The 16,847-nt window shown below is 36.2% G+C and overlaps 1 protein-coding gene across 4 annotated transcripts in view; it reads left to right on the forward strand.

Moving 5' to 3' along the window:
- Positions 1–771: 771 nt before the first annotated feature.
- MIPOL1 (mirror-image polydactyly 1) overlaps positions 772–16,847 on the forward strand; it is a 246,572-nt gene continuing 230,496 nt past the window's right edge. For all 4 annotated transcript variants that reach the window (XM_033107003.1, XM_033107001.1, XM_033107002.1 and 1 more), the window contains exon 1: positions 772–1,016. The gene's annotated coding sequence lies outside the window, so the exon portion shown is untranslated. The remainder of the gene's footprint in view (positions 1,017–16,847) is intronic.

The following is a 16,847-nucleotide window of genomic DNA, read 5'->3' on the forward strand; positions in this document are numbered from 1 at the left end:
CATAGTATGTGTGCAATAAATATTTGGTATCTGAAGGAATAAAATGAAATATTTGGTGTCTTAAGGAGTTAACGTGACATTTATAAAGGCAATACTGATCTGTGGAATATGAAAACCACATTTGAATTACTAGCAGCTAATTAATTATGCCAGTCCCTTCTTGTTTCAACACGGAGGTACACGAATTGAGAACTTAATTTTTTGTTTAATTATGGAAGGTTCAACATTTTGTCTTAAAGAATCCACATATTGAACGTAAGCATCATACGTCTTTCTAATGCTTAAGTAGAAGGGTTACCTCCTCCAACTTTAGGTCTGAAACATTCCTTGGCCAGGAGCTAAGTACTGCTTTTTGCTCACCCAATTGGAGTCCAACTTCGGTCCTTTTCATTCAGTCATCACTTGGCAATTCCCCTCTCATCTCTCCCTGACATCCCATTCTCATTCTCCTTCTCTCCTCAAACCACACACAAAACAGGAAACTACAATTCTGCCAGGTCCAGTGGAGACTCGGCAGCGCTCAAGTTGAGGCCACAAGACGCGTTTTTAACCACGTGGTTTTCTTGCTCTAACCATACGAAGGTCCACACAATACTTTGCTCTCGCAGATCGCGCCCGTCGTCGGGGACCCCACAATCGTAGCACTCCGCTGGAGCCACCGCGGAAGACTAGCAAGTCTTGTGAAGACTTTCTAAAGTCGCTCCTTCGCCCAGAGACCCCGCCCCGCGGCCCTACCAGCGGGACACGCGCATGCCCGGTTCGCGCCGCCTGCCTCTGCCTCGGGCGCCGGTCCCGCCTGCGTCCCCCGTGGGCCCTCACGCGCGGCGTGCGGCTGGCTCACCACGCCGCCACGCCCCTCCCGCTTGTTTGCGGGCGCGCGCAGCTCCTGGTGCGGGGGAGCTCGGGGACGGGCCGAGCTGGCGGAGATTGGCTGACGCGGTGGCTGCGCATTGGGCCTGAGAAACTCTGGGCGAGCGGGCAGAGTCGGCTCTGGGGCGGTGTTGGGCGCCTCTCAGGTAAACGGGTAGCCTGGGAGGCTTGGGAGACCCGAGAAAGGAGGGGTGGGCTTGGACCAGCCCTGGAAATTCCGGCTGCAGCCCCCTTGGAGAAGGTGAAGGGGCCCCGCGGATCTGCGCCCAGTGAATGTTGGCCCCTGCAGCTGGGAGTGATGAGGCTCCCGGGAAGGTCAGCGTCGTGGGGTCCACAGGTCCTCTTTCTGAGTATGATTTCGGCATCTTCCTCGGTTTCCTATTACAAGAGTTCAGCAGCTGAGGGTTTATTCAGGGTATAGGTTTTTGTTTGTTTTCTCCTTAAGTGGCGGTGAGTTAGAGGGTACAGGTCCTGGTTCTACCTGATTGACTCTGTGCCCTTGAGAGTCACCTAATCGGTTTGTATTTCAGGTCTCACACTTGTAAGTTTCTGCAAAGAGTGCGATACTTCTTTAGGCACCGTGCTGTAGAAAGATACTGTTAGAATATTTTTGGTCTCTGGGCCCAAATTTCTCTAATTGGAAGATGAAACCACCCACCAATATTTGTGAAGTACTTTAAACTCCATGGATGGAAGGAACTGGATAAACACAAGATAGCGTTATTAGTCGGGATGGTAGAAAGAAAAACTTGCCACAAGAACAGGCTTTTTGAAAAGTTCCTTTGAGCATTTTATGCAGATTAAATCACAGTGGTAGTAAACAAAGGTAAGACAAAACAAAGGGCCAAACAAAACTACATTTCAAGGAGGTTTTTTTTTCCTTCCTCAGATAATTTTATAATAACATACTGTCACAAGGTGTCGGCTTTTCAGAGTTTCTCCTAGGGATCTAGTGTGGAACTAACTTAAAATGACTGTTATATATTCATTTGGGTATCCTATGCAATAGTATACCAAGAAAATTAATTAAAACAAAGCTGACTTCTATATTAGGTAACAGGAATTAAGGTATCTCATTGGGAGAGGAAATGATAGCAAATCAGAAAAGTGAACGGAGAAGTATACAATTTTACCTCAGAGGAACAGAGTTTATAGGTATCTTTTTAGTGTGTTAATTGTTAAAGGATAATAGACCTACAGAAAAGTGCATGAATGATTAAGTGTACAGCTCATTGAATTTTCACAAATTATATCTAATGCCTAGACAACAAAGAGCATTACTTGCATTCTAGAAGCCTCACTCTGTGCCTCCGTTCCAAAGGTAATCATTATCTCGATTTTTAATTTCATTTATGAATTTACCGATCAAGTTTGTATAAATGGAATCATACACTATATAGTCCTTTGTGTCTCACTTTTGCTTACTATTGTGTTTGTGACATTTATACAAGTTGTATAGCAGTAGTTTTTTGTTTTTGTTTTTTAAGGAGGGCACAGCTTCACAGTGGCCCATACAGGGATCAAACCAGCAACCTTGATGCTGCCAGCACCATGCTCTAATCAGCTGAACTAATAGGCCACCCAGTTTGTTTGTTCTTATGCTGTATAGTAGTCCATCCAGTTTTTGGCTATTAACAATAGGGCTTCTATGAACATTTTTATAATTACTTTGGTGAACATATGTATACATTTCTGTTGGAAATATATATACCTACTGATGAAATGGCTATATTACGGGATATGCAGGTATGTAGTTCTGGAATAACTACCAAAAGCTTTTCAAATTAGTTTTGTCAGTTAACACTCCTTTTAGCAGTGTTTCAGAATTCTGGCTTCTCCAAATGCTTGCAATACTTAGTATTATCTTTTTTTATTTTAGCCATTTTGGTGGTTAAATAGTAATATCACATTGGGTTTTTCGCAGATTTCCCTAATGACTAATAATATTTAGCACCTCTTCATGTATTTATTGACCATTTGGATATCCTCTATTGTAGGGGTCATCAAATTTTTCATAAAGGGCCTGATAGTAAATATAGAAGTATAGGTAGTCCTTGCTTTGTAGTCTGGGTTTCAGTTAAAGCAGTACTGTGTGAAGCTAGGACTGCCTGTATTTTAGGATTTTCAGGCCATATACAGTCTCTGTTGTATTTCCTTCCTTTCCTTCCCTCCTCCTTTCATTCTTTTTCCTTCTCTTTCTTGCTTGCTTTCTCTTTTTCTATTTCTTTCCCTGCCTACTTTTTCTTCCTTTCCTTTCTTTTTCCCTCCTTCCCTCCCTTCTTCCCTTCATTCCTTCTTCCTTTTTTGCTGGCTTGCTTGTTTGCCTGCCTGCCATCCTTCCTGCTCTCCCTCTTTCCCTCCCTCGTTTCTTGTTTCATAGTTTACTAACCGCTGCTATGTGGAAAAAAGACTTCAAAAATGACTATTCAATCTTTCCATTGGTGGTGAAATCATTAACTGAGATGGGCTATATTAGAAAAGTGTAAGTACGTAATATCAAGTAATGTATACTGTAGTGTTTTGGGGTTAAATTTCAAATTCCTACACATACTTTATTTGCTTTTTTACTAGTTTTACCTCAAAGACTAATTAGAGACTTATTTGAGACTTTGCTAAACTGTTATTGCTCCTACTTTCTCTCATGCCTTTAAAGCTGCAGAACAAAAGAGTTAAGAAGTGAGAAAAGAAAGGCGATGCAACCCTTCTTTGATACTGTGTAAAAGGCTAGGGAAGGGATGAATGTCCAGACAGTTCTGGACACTGAGTAAAAAAGTATAAATACATAAAATACTATTTGCAGTACTTTAAGGTGGATATTGTCTTTTGAGCTGTTTCATCTTTGGATGGCTTGATTGAAATTTCTATCTAGCTGATTGAGTATACTCATGATGTGGGAAGTAACAGCCAATGGTTTGGGCCATGAAACTTAACTGTGGCACCTCTGGCCAGGATGGAGGTCCTTTCTTCTTTAAATGTCCCATGGGGATGTCTAATTCATCTTCTCTTCCTTTGGGCTCCCTGCCTTTTACTCAGTACCAAAAGTATCAAAATACTTTTGAAAATATCAAAAACTTTCTTTGAATACTATTAGGTTGGTGCAAAAGTAAATGCGGCTTGAAAGGTTAAAAATAATGGCAAAACCCACAATTACTTTTGCACCAACCTAATGTTCCAGCCTATGTTAACGTTTTTAGCTAACACTTTTTTTTAGGTGGTTTAGTGAATTTAGATCTATTGCTAATACTGATGAGATGTTTGTGGTAATCTCTATCAGTGTGATCTTTGATTATGAGTTGTTTTTTTCCTATCATACTTGATTGTTATGCAAACACAGATTTAAGATAAACCACTGGGCCTTAGCTTCCCCTACCGCCAATTTCTGTCCTTGGGACTTCTATAGAAATTCTGGATCTAGTTATGCATTTATATATACACACAATTTGACTAGTATAAGTACATTCCTGCTTTATAATTACCACACAAAACAATTGTGGTTATATGCAGTATTTTGACTGTACGTCTTGGACCAAAGTTATTACAATTATTATGGCTGGTCAAGGGTGTGTGCTGTTGAGGGGTTTCTCTGACATGTGAGTCCCCCTCATCCTTGGCTCCTGACCTCACATAGGAGCAAACAGGGTATTTATGTTTAATAGTACTAGACCCTGACTGATGATCCTGTCTGGGAAGGATGTATCTGTCAATCTGTCAGTTCAGTTGTCGTTAGCTTCCCAGAGGACCTGCTTCCCTGGACATTGTCAGCATCATATTGCCGTTATTGACCTCTGGGACTCTATTTTCTAGGATTCCACTGGGGACAAACCTTGCCTTTTCTGGTTGCAGTTTCTGTTTTTAGATACTTCATTGAGGTTACATTTAATCTTACTTCCTTTGTTTAAGGTGACTCTATTTCTCTGCTATGATCTATTATCTGTTGCTTGTATAATTTACTTCCAGCAAATAATCTCATGATTAAAATGCCCAGATACCTGGGACTGGGGAAGGGCGGAGGAGGATAGCTCACTTTCATCTCAGATGCCACCTACAGAGAGTTTTAGGGTTGATGAGAGAAAAAGAGATAATGTGTAACATTAATCAGTTTTTGCTGTTGCGAGTATTATATTACCGTGAATATAAATAAGCCCTAGCATGATTTTTCAGGATGACATCCCCTGAACATAAACCCTAATGCATCTTTTGGAGCAAAAATTAATATAAGACCCGGTCTTATTTTTGGGAAAACACGGTATTATTTGCTCTTCCTTTTGAATTTAACAGATTTTGAGACTTAAAGAAAGGATAGGGCTGTTTGAGGGCATTAACTGCAAAGCACTGTGCATGGGAGCAAAATAAGCATGACTTGTTACCTGTCTGTTAACATTTCCTGGAACTAGGCTCTTTTGTAAAATGAGGCAATTTGACCAAATATCTCTCACCCTTGGTAATCCTTTCCAAAAGACACAGTAAAGAAGCACAGAATTTAGAACTTAGAAGTTAAATGATCCAGGAGGTCATTTAGGCTACCCTCTCTTGTTTTCTGTTTGTTTCCTGTGAAAACACTGAGGCCTTGAGAGATTGTGCGTAGTCACATAGTTACTAGAATCCTGTTTTCCTAACTTTTATGCCAGTTTCTTTTTTCCATTATGCTACTTGTAACAGGCAGCCTTCTAAAATAATCCTGGTATTCACACTCTTGTGTCATCTTTTCCCCTGAGGGTAGACTGGATCTAGAGGCTCACTTCTAATAGAATACCATACAGCAAAGGTGATCAGATGTTTTTGCTGGCGCTCTCTTGCTGCCCACTTTGATGAAGCCAGCTGCCATGTTATGAGCTGACTTGTTTCAAGACCCACCTGTCCAGGAATTGAGAAGCCTGTGAAGAACTGAGGTTCTCAGTTCAATAACCCCCTAGAAACGTAATCCTGCCAACAACCACTGAGTGTAGTTGGAGAATCTTGTCCCAGTTAAACCATGAGATGCCTGTAGCCCTGGCTGACACCTTAGAGACCCTGAACTGGAGGAACTAGCTAAGCAACATCCAATTCCTCAGGAACTGTGAGATAACAAAGGTGTGTTGTTTTAAGCTGCTAAGTTTTGGGGTAATTTGTTAGGCAACAATAAATAACTGATAAACTGCTCTTACTAATTTTTAGAAAAAAATTAATAAAAGAAGTAGTTCATCCTGAAGTTTTGGGGACTGTAGCTGCAATCTGTTTTTATCATCTTAAATATATTTGAAGATATGTTATTTTGCTTTTGGAAAAGTAAAATATTCACCATTTAACTATAAATTGTAAATATTTTTTTGGTTATAACTTAATTGCTAGATATTTGTTATATCTCAAAACTGGCAACATAAAGACATGACTACTTCGAAGGCTGGTTTGGTTTGGAGTTTCATTAAAGTGGATGACCAAATTTTCCTAGAACTACTTTTGGCGATTGGCACGAGCTCCTCTGATTCAGATATTGTCTGTGGTGAAGGTGTTTTTAACTTAGATTTTATACTGTTTGGGTTGTATGTAACCAGGTAATCTACTTTTGTTTATCTGCAGTTCTGCATTAGGGTGATTTGATTACACATAAATAGTATTATGAGAATAGCCTTTAGTATCCCTAGATTTATATGTTTTGGAAGCTTCTAGAGTACAACAGGGGTAATTTCAATGGAACCTTTAATCCTGAATCTTGTTTTATTTTCTGTTGGAGCATACCAGTGTCCCATCCTCATAGCTTTATCTTGAGAGTTTTGTGGAACAAGTTTTGAAAAACAGAAAAAAATGAATGAATATATAACTGACATAGATCAGTTCACTTTTTAAAAACTTTATCGTAAAATTTAATACCTGTAAAGTATATAACATCTATATGGACAGTTTAATGGATAAATAAAAAGTTAACACCCACGTAATTACCATTAAAATATTCTGAGTTGAATAATCATTGAAACGGATAAGTACTTGCTTTGTATGTATATAATATATTTTTTAATGCTGCGTATGAGAGTGTGTGTGTGTGATGTGAATTCTGCTGTTGATGGGTGCAGTGCTTTACATATGTATCAGATATGTTTTCAAATTCTTCTATTAAAATCTTCTCTTTCCTTACTGATTTGTGTGTGTGTGTGCTTGGTTGACAATTACTGACAACTTATTGTATGTTACATATCCCTTGCAATTGTGGATTCTATTTCTCCCTTGTAGTTCTGTTAATTAAGTAATTAAATTAATTAGTTTATTTATTTATCATGTTATTAGAAGCATACACCTTTATAATCGGTCTATCTTTCTATGAATTGAACTTTTTTTTCTATTATGAAGTATTTTTATCTCTAGTACCGTATTTTGCCATGTATAATGCACTCCCGTGTATAAAAAGCGCACCCACATTTTTGGCCCAAACTTTCAGGGGAAAAAATCTTTCATTTTAATTTTTTAATTTAAGTTCTTATTTGTTTATATTTAGGTACTTGTTTTTTTGTATTATAAAGGAATTTTAGCATTTATTTTTTAACATATTATGGTACAAGAAGTTTTATGTAACAAATAATTACAGAACACGAACAGATACAAGGTATAAGAAATTTTATGTACCAGTAACAAATTTACGATATTTACACATCATGGAAGGCCAAGAACTCTTCTTCGTCATTGGAGGTTCGTTGTAAGTTCAACAAAACCGATTATCATATTCCACAATATTATTTTGCATACTGATATCGTTATTGATTTCTAGAGTTACACTTTTAACTCATAAGCATAAATAAAAGAATTAAAAACATTTATATAGATACAGAATTAGTACTACCCATGTATAAGGCACATCTTTATTTTTCCCTCACAAATTTGGGCAAAAAAATACACATTATACATGGCAAAATACAGTCATGCCTTTTAAAGTTGAGTATTAATTTTTATTTTGAAATAATTTTAGACTTACCAAAAAGTTGCAAAAATAGTACAGAAAGTTCCTGTAAACCATTCCCCCTACTTCTAGTGTTAACACTATGCATAATCATAGTACAATTATCTAAACCAAGAAATTAATATTACAATAATGTTCACTAAATTATACACTTTATCCGGATCTCACTAGGACCCAATCCAGATCCCATGCTTTATTTAGTTGTCATGATACCTGAGTCTTCTCCAAACTGTGCCCTTTTTCTGATTTTGACATAACTCTGTTAGCCTTCTTTTGGTTAATGTGTGCATGGAATTGGATTTTTACAAATCCAGCAGGACACCTTTGTGTTACAGTTGGAGCGTTTGGTAATTGGATCATTTCATCCATTGATATTTTGTGTTACTCCATTTTTATTCTCTGTTATTTTGGAAATTATATATGCTTTATCATTCTTTTAGTGGTTATTATAGAGACTATTGCATCATGGAATGTGTCTTTTCAGACTTTTATTCATTTCCTTACATATGTATATATATCTAAAACAGATGGTTTTGGATTTTTTTGCATTGTTATTTTCTTAATACAATAATGATTATGCTTTATTATTTTATAATTACCCCTTTTCATCTAATAATAATTTATACATATTTCTATGTCAATGTATGTATGCATAGTGTTTATAATATTTATGTACCATAGTTTGTTTAACCAGGCCCTAACTGATAGACGTTTGTGCTGTTTCTAATTTTTTAATAGTATTAACAGCACTGTAGCTTATGTTCTTGGATATGTATATTTACACCCTTTGCTAGAACAGATTTCTAGAAACAGAGTTGTGGAATCAGAGTTTGCACATTTAAATCTTTAATTACCATTGTGGGGCATTCCTTTTATTTATTAATGGCATAGCTTTTATAAAAATGATATATGCTCATTATAAACTCTTTCAAGCAACATAAATAAATAAAAAAGATGACAGTAAAACATTACCCCAAATTCTATCACTCCAACCAAAACAACCTTCATTAAAAACCAGGTGCACAGAATTCTGTTTCTGTTCTTAGAGTGCTCAAGATTAAACAAACAAAATACCCATAGGCACATGTTTGTAAAATTTCACCCCACCAAGATGAAAAAAAAAATCCTGAAGGTTTCCAGAATGAAAACAAAACTAGGGTCACTGAAAAGAAAAAAGAATTGAATATAGCAGCATCAGTCTTCTTGGCTAGCAGTATCAGCTGCTAGAATAGTCTTGCAATTTCAAAGTTTTGAAGGCTAGTACTTTCTAACTCCAGAATTCTTGGCTCTTCACCAATCAATGAAGTATGGTAGAGCAAAGATTTTCAGACCTGGAAAGCCTCAGAAGTTACGCTCTAGCAAAATAAAGAAGTGAAAGACCTGGAATGTAGGAAACAGTAAATCCAACGCAGGAGAAAAGTAAATGATGTCACAGGAGGGGCAGCCATATAGCAGGTCCAGAGAGGAGATGGTCCAGATTTCAGAGAGGCCTCCTAAAGAAGAAGGATTCCAGAAGAAAGGCAATGCAAGAGATCCTTTAACCTCTGGGCCTGGAATTTTCTCTGCAGGAAGGTTTTTTTAAACTATGAATTCAGTTTCTTTTGTAGATACAGGACTATTCTGGTTATCTATTGTTACTGAGTTACTTTGGTAGATTGTGTCTTCCAAGGAATTTGTCAAGTTTGTGGGTGTGTAGTTGTTTGTGATGTTCCCTTTTTATCTTTCTAATGTCTGTGGGATCCTTGTCTTCCTGATATTGGCAGTTTTTATCTTGATTGGTCTGGCAAGAGGCTTATCAATTTCATTTCAAAAAACCAGCTTTTGATATTATTGATCTTTTTCTATGTTGATTTTACATTTTCAATTTCATTGCTTTTTGCTCTCTATCATTTCCTTCTGCTTGCTTTGGGTTTCATTTTTCTCATAATTTTGTATTTTTTTAAAGGTGAAAACGTGTTAACGAGAGGCCTTTCTCCCTTTGTTTAATATATGTGTTGCATTATGAATTTTTCTCCAACCATGGATTAAGCTACATCCCACAAATTTTGATATGTTGTATTTCTATTTTTATATAGTTCAAAATACTCTATAATTTTACTTTACTCTTCCTTTTTGAACCATGGGTTATTTAGAAGTGTTTGGGGATTTTTGAGATATCTTTCTATTATTGATTTCTAGTTTATCTCTGTTGTGGTAAGATAACATGATTTGTACAATTTCAATTCTTATAAATGTGTTGAGATTTATTTTATGGACCAGAATAGGGTCCTTTCTGGTAAATGTGCTATGTGCACTTGAAAAGTTTATGTATTCTGCCATGTTGGGTGGAGTTTTCTACAAATGACAATTAGGTCAAGTTGATTGATATACTGAGCCTTCTGTATCCTTGCAGATTTTCTGTGTGCTTATTCTCCTGATCACTGAGAGAGGTGTGGTGAAGTTTCTAACTATAATTACGGAATTGTCTGATGAGTTTTCATCCTAACTCATGTATTTTGAGACTCTTGTTAAGTACTTCCATATTTAGGATTGTTTATGTCTTATTAGTGAATTAAACCCTTTAATGTATGTCTTTAGTCTTGGTGATAGTTCTTGTTTTTTGTTTTGTTTTTTTCTGATATTAATAGCAACTCCTGCTTTCTTTTGATTAGTGCTTGCATGCTTTTTTCACTGTACTCTATTATCCTAAATATATAATTAGGAAAGGGTAATTTGTAGGATATTTTCATTTACTGTTGACGGGGTTCAGAGCGCCTACATAAGGTGACAGAATATGGTACCTTGGCATACTCAGTTTTTTTCTGCTTGAAGGAATTTGAGAAAGGGCAGTTGCAAGAAGGACCCTCTGAGCTCTCCCTTCTCTCCTGAAGCATGTCTGTGAGACCCTCATGTAAGAGGTGCCCTTTCAATACCCGGAGGGAAGGAGCCTCCTTATCTCCCAAGACAGAGGGCTAGGGAGACCTAGAGGAATCCAATCAGGCCTTGCTAAGTTTTCCCCAATTTCCTACCCTTGGCTCCTGTACCTTTTGTCCTATCATGTTTTCCACGACTTTCCACTCTTTCTCAGACCGAGTATAAAAACGGTCAGTTTTAACCATTTCTTTGGAGCGTTTATTTCTTTGTGAAGGCTCCCATGTCACTAAAACTTACATTGAATAAATGTGTATGCTTTTCTTCTGATAATCTGTGTTTGTCAGTTTAATATTCAGGACCTGCAACGGATCCTAACGGTGGAGAAAGTTTTCCTCCCCTATAGTGTGCACTTTGTTTTTTATGTATTTATTCATTTTAAAGAATGTTTTGATCTTAGGAAGTACTGTCTTATCAAGTATGACCTAAGATCATGTAATTTTATGTTAAGATACAATGACAAAAGTGTTTATCACATAATTTGAAAACTTTTTGCGTTATTACTCTACTCTTGGTTGGGATTTGAATAGTAATTTCTGATATATATATTAGTAGTATTTGCATTCCCTTGTTGGAATGCTGTTTTACATCGTCTCAACCATATACATGTAACCTAAAATTTATTTTTAATGTTTAAATTCCTTTTTTTAATGAAGTATTTTCTGAAGTATGACAGGCTTCTTTAAGCAGCATGACTTGAAACTAATTAGTACTTTAATACTTTTATTATCTTTTAAATTTAATGTAAATTGAAGCCATTTCCTTAATTTATATCAAACAGCTTATTACCAGCATGGGAGCTACAGATGCTGTGTGATATAGCTGATGATATCCCAAAGTAGAACATTTTATTCAGTGGCATGAGCTGGCACAGTGGGCAAGATTTTCTAATTCATTTGGGTAAGTGAACTGTAGCGTAGGAAGTTCATACACAAAAACTCTGAGTTTCTTTGTCATTCTTCACTTGTAAAAAACTCAGTTTAGGATTTTAGTGGCTTAATGTCTATTGTCTTTACTTCCTGCAGGTAATTTTCATCTTAGTTTAAATTAAAATCTAAGTTTATATCTTCAAATGCCTGTGTTTTTGTTAACCATTTTAGAATTAGAATCTCATTTAACATATTTTGTCAGGATTGCTAACTGGTTGGTTCCAGAAGCTCATGTTTGGTCTACATGTAAATGTACTTTGAAAACGAGAGGAATTATTTTCTTCACTAAAGTTTTTTGGAATAGTTTTTTTCTAAAATATGTTCTTAATTTTAGGTAGTCTTTATGAAAAATAAAAAGCTATATGATTTGCCTATTAGTACGTAAAAATTGACTCTGCTCTGACTTTGCCACATTTAATATTAATGGGATTTCTAAAAGCTGCCATAAAGATGTCCCTTCTAGTGCTGTCCATAACAGAAAACTATGATATTGCCATCCAGTGGAATATTAAACCACCATTGAAGTGATCTGGAGAAAAATGTTTATGACAACATTGCAAAAAAATCAAGGGTGTGTAGATATTAATTACACATACATAACACAGAAATGACAAAGAGACCACACTAAGATTTTAAGAATATTTTATATTTTGATGGTGAATGAAGAGAGAGGTGACCTTTTTTTCTTTCTTTCTCCTTTTTTTTCCCCCCCAGTATGTTCTGGACTATTTTCTATAGGATATGCTCATTCGGGCATTGCCTAGAATTTATATTTCTATTTTTTCCTATCATCAATCTCTGTAAAATCAAAAATTCGGTATCATTTGATGTTAGTATTGGATCAGCTGTGATTTCTCTTAGTGCATATAGAGTATAACCAGTGTATTTGTTTGAAAGAATATAATGATTTTTAAGCCCTTTGAAATCTTCTAAATGAATTGTTGAAAGATTGAAAAGTAAGTAATTATTTAGAAAAATGTTTCTTGTTTTTGAGAAGGTTTTTAAAATGGCCAGATATTTTCTAAGATCTCCTGCCAACGAAGGGGGTAGAGGGGGATGGAGGGGGAGAGAGAGAGAGAGAGAGAGAATGAGAATATGTGCGTATTTTCACAAGAGGGGATGGGATGAGCTTGGAGTGAAGTGAGTTTCAGGCACCACAGGATCACTGTTAATACTTGTTTTTCCTGAACCAAGGAATTCCTGTGACTAGAATTGGAGGCGGGAAGGTGGCAGCCTTAAGTTGTGTGTTATGCCAAATGCACTAATAACCCCCAAACTGTGACTTAATACAAGGTTATTTCTCAGCCATACAGAGTTTGGCTTAGAGATCAGGGTTCCTTCTTTATTGTGATGCCACCATGTCGAGTATGATTTTCAAGGTTGCAGGAAGGGAAGAGAAGGCTGAAGGATCTCATAGAATGCCTTTAAAGGTGAGCCCTGAAATTGGCTTGTATCACTTCTGCCCGCACTGCTTTTGCTATAACTCAGTCATGTGACCCAAATATAAAGAAGGCTAGAAAATTCCATTTTTCTGAACATTTGGTAATAGGAGCTGCTGTGAGTATGAGCCAACCAGTTTGAGGTTTGGAAGGGGAGAAAGAAGAAGAGTAGATGATGGTTAGAACTTGTTATGAATTAAATGTTTGTGTCGCCCTCTCCCCACCCCCATTCATATGTTGAAACCCTGCCTCACGTAGTGAGGATGTTGAGATGGGAGGTCATTAGAGCCCTCATGAATGAGATTAGTGCCCTCGTAAGAGTCACAAAAGAGCTTACAGTCCCCTGTCTCTGCCGTGTGAATTTACAATGAGGAGGGGCAGTCTGCAACCCAAAGAGGACTCTTCCTAGAACTCAAGCATGCCATTACCCTGATCCCAGACGTCCAGGCTCTAGAACTATGAAAAATACATTTCTGTTGCTTATAAACCATCCAGTCTATGATAGTTTTGTTACAGCAGGCCAAACGTAGTAAGCAAAATCTCATCTCATTTTATTACCCCAGGAGGATTTTTGCCCTCCCTTGACATGACGCCAGGGCACTTAGCTTGGGTTACTGCTGCTGGTTTCTCTATTGGTAAGGCGGACAAGACTTGTCCTAAGGTAACATGCGGGAGGCACCAGACACACAAGTTTTTCTCTAACCTGTCTATTGTTTCAGCATCTGCAGTGTGTCTGTCTGCTCTTTACCCGAGGCTGTATGTCCTCCTCTCTCCCAATCATCTTGAAAGACAGCTAACACGTGGACTTCGTGACGTGTTGGTTGGTTCCTTGGGACCATGATACCTTCTCTCTTCTAGTTTTTCTAGGTTGGTTTTGGAAGAAAGAGCCAGCAATCTTTTTAGTTCATGTACTGTCTGAAGGCTTCCTAATTTCGGAATAAAACTTCCTTAGGAAAAAGCTCCAACCTTGTCTTAGCTGAGAAGGAAACAGTTTTATTTCTTGCCCCTATAAACATTAAACAGTTTATCCCTGGGATCAAAGTAAGAGGGTGATTTTGATAAACCAGTAACTTTGAGTATCAGTTGCCAAGGATAGAAGAAAACTTGTGTTGGGTTACCTGTTGGGTATGCTTCTTGCTTTAGGGCTTATTCCCTTTCTTCTAGTCAATGATGCCATCCTCAGACCCTCCCCTCAGGTTACATCAGAAGTTTCAAATAATAACTTTAAAGCTAGTTTCTTAAAGCAAGTACATTGCTTCAAATTTTTAGCCTGTCATGGAATCCAAAAGGAAGACAAATTAAAGGCAATTTGATTTGATAAACACCCTAAACAATAAGAAAAGTTATAAAGTTGAAAATATTGTTCGAGTTTCCAAAATAAGCCAACAACTTCATAAAAAATTACATTACTTTGTTCATTTAAAACGTGCTTGTTTGCTAAGTATTGTGCCCATCAGGTATTAGAAATATGAATTAGTGTATATAATGTTAGTGAATATAACCTTATTATTCATGTGAATCGACCTCACAGAGTAGTAGACTAATAATTAACTTTCATTTTAATTAAATCAACATACACAGAAATATACTTAAATTATTATATGTTGAGTTTATGTAGAGATGTGGAAATAAGAAAAATATTAACAGGACAAAGCTATTATGTTACTATTGATTGTTATTCTTCATGCCAGTGCCTGATTTTACTGGGCTTTTATTAAGTTAAATTTATATACTTCCTTTCATGATTCAAAAATAATTGAGTTTAATTTGAAGTTTAGTTGCATCTGTTATTAGAATATTTCTACATTGTTTTAAGAGTATATATATTTAAAAATAGTTATTAAAGAGGGAACTTTTAATAGTCTTTAAGTTTTTATAACATTAAAATTTTCTAAAAGTAAAAATATAAACATTTTTCATTATGTGATTTATTATTGGGGAAAGGTCAACGAAGTGTTTAGAAACCCTGCCGGTGTTTTCGTCTGTGTCTCCCTAGCTATTTGTTATTATGACCAGAGGCACTTTGAAGAGAGTTTTACATGCGCATTTGCTTTTAGGCTATTGCTCCCTAGTGGAGTATCCTTGTGGAGTGACTTTTGTGTGTTCTATCCTCTTGAAAGGAACAGTGTGAATACTAAGTTTTATCTTTGCAGAATAAACTGCCACTATTCTTATTCCTATAGAAAAATTTGTTAGAAGATGTTGAAGAAATCCTGAGTGGAAAATGTTGCTTAGCGTATTGATTAGGGAAAATGTTGTAATTACCTGTTATGAGTGAAGAGCTGGCCTTTGTAAAAATCAGTTTGGTTTAACTTAACTGTGAAATTAGTTTAGAAGACTGAAACATAAGCTCTGGAGATGTTTGTGTATTGATCCACTAGATGGAGCTGTATACTAATGTTATTTCTCCATAGCAAACGGGCCCATACAGTTCTTTCTGCAGAGATACAGGCCTATCTCATTTTATTGCTCTTCATTTTATTGCACTTCGCAGATTAACAAACTGAAAATAAGATCCTTTACCAGCAAAAAGATTACTACTTGCTAAGGCTCAGATGATGGTTAGAATTTTTCAGCAATAAAGTATTTCTGAATTAAGGTATATACATTTTTTTAGCCATAATGCTATTGTCCACTTAATAGACCACATACAGCATAGCATAAACATAATTTTTATGTGCGTTGGGAAACCAGAAAATTCCTGTGACTTGCCGTATTGCGGTAGTCTACAACCAAACCCACAACATCTCCAAGGTATGCTTGCATTACTAAGGTTAAACTCAAGTAACCCATTTGGTAATGCAGTCGAATAATTTGTCTATTTTTTGTATAACTATAGGTAAAACAGAATTTCATCCCTTATATATAAAAATGTTATTTAGCATTCATCTGTGGGGAATGTGTGCATTTCATTTTTTTGGTAGAGTGCTGAGTTTCTTTCAGTCTACTCTTATACTTAGTACCCTAATGGCAAAAAAATATATATTTTTAAAAATTCAATATCCAGTTGAAATTACCTTAAATGGCTTCCACTTAACAATTTGCCAGACTAAGTTCTGCCTTCCCTTGGTGTGAACATACTGACTGATGCTGATGCGTTGATCTCTTGTAGATGATTCCGCTCTTACTGGGTCAGTTGATTTATACACTTATCTAGAGTAACTTGTGTTTGTTCCAAAACCTGTTGATAGCAGTTATATCTATACAATCATTAATTATACAATTTAAATTAAATAAGCTAATGGAAATACCATTGTTTTGCACCACAGTGAAAGGTGAATTGCTAGTAAAATTACTGTCAAATTAGGTATGAGTGAGAAAGCTGTGAAGAAAAACTGGATTTTGCACTTGTTTATAGGGCAGAAAATTCTTGAACTGCTTTAAGTTCTGTACAAAAGGTGCTTTTATTTAACAGTGTGATTACATATACACAAGTTTCACGTTTTGGCGCTTATTACTGAAAAATAACTCATGGAAATTTTTACTTGAAAACGCCGAATGTCCTAAATGGAAGTTATTTTAAACTTAAAGAATTTTACTTAAGAGAAAAATTTGTTTTTCTCTTAATATTATTATCTTGCTATGTAGCTTATATGCTTGTTTTAACTGATTATTACTTAGAGGACATCTAAATAAAAATATTAATAGAATACAAAAGGTACTTAGATGAAAACTGTAATACTTTATCAAAGGCTCCAGATATACAGTTTAGCAAATCATGTAGCTTTTTCACTCTTGCTTTTGAGTAAATGTAATGATTTTTATCTTTCTATT

Source organism: Rhinolophus ferrumequinum, chromosome 6, assembly GCF_004115265.2.
Source record: "Rhinolophus ferrumequinum isolate MPI-CBG mRhiFer1 chromosome 6, mRhiFer1_v1.p, whole genome shotgun sequence".
In the NCBI taxonomy this organism is placed as follows: Eukaryota; Metazoa; Chordata; class Mammalia; order Chiroptera; family Rhinolophidae; genus Rhinolophus; species Rhinolophus ferrumequinum.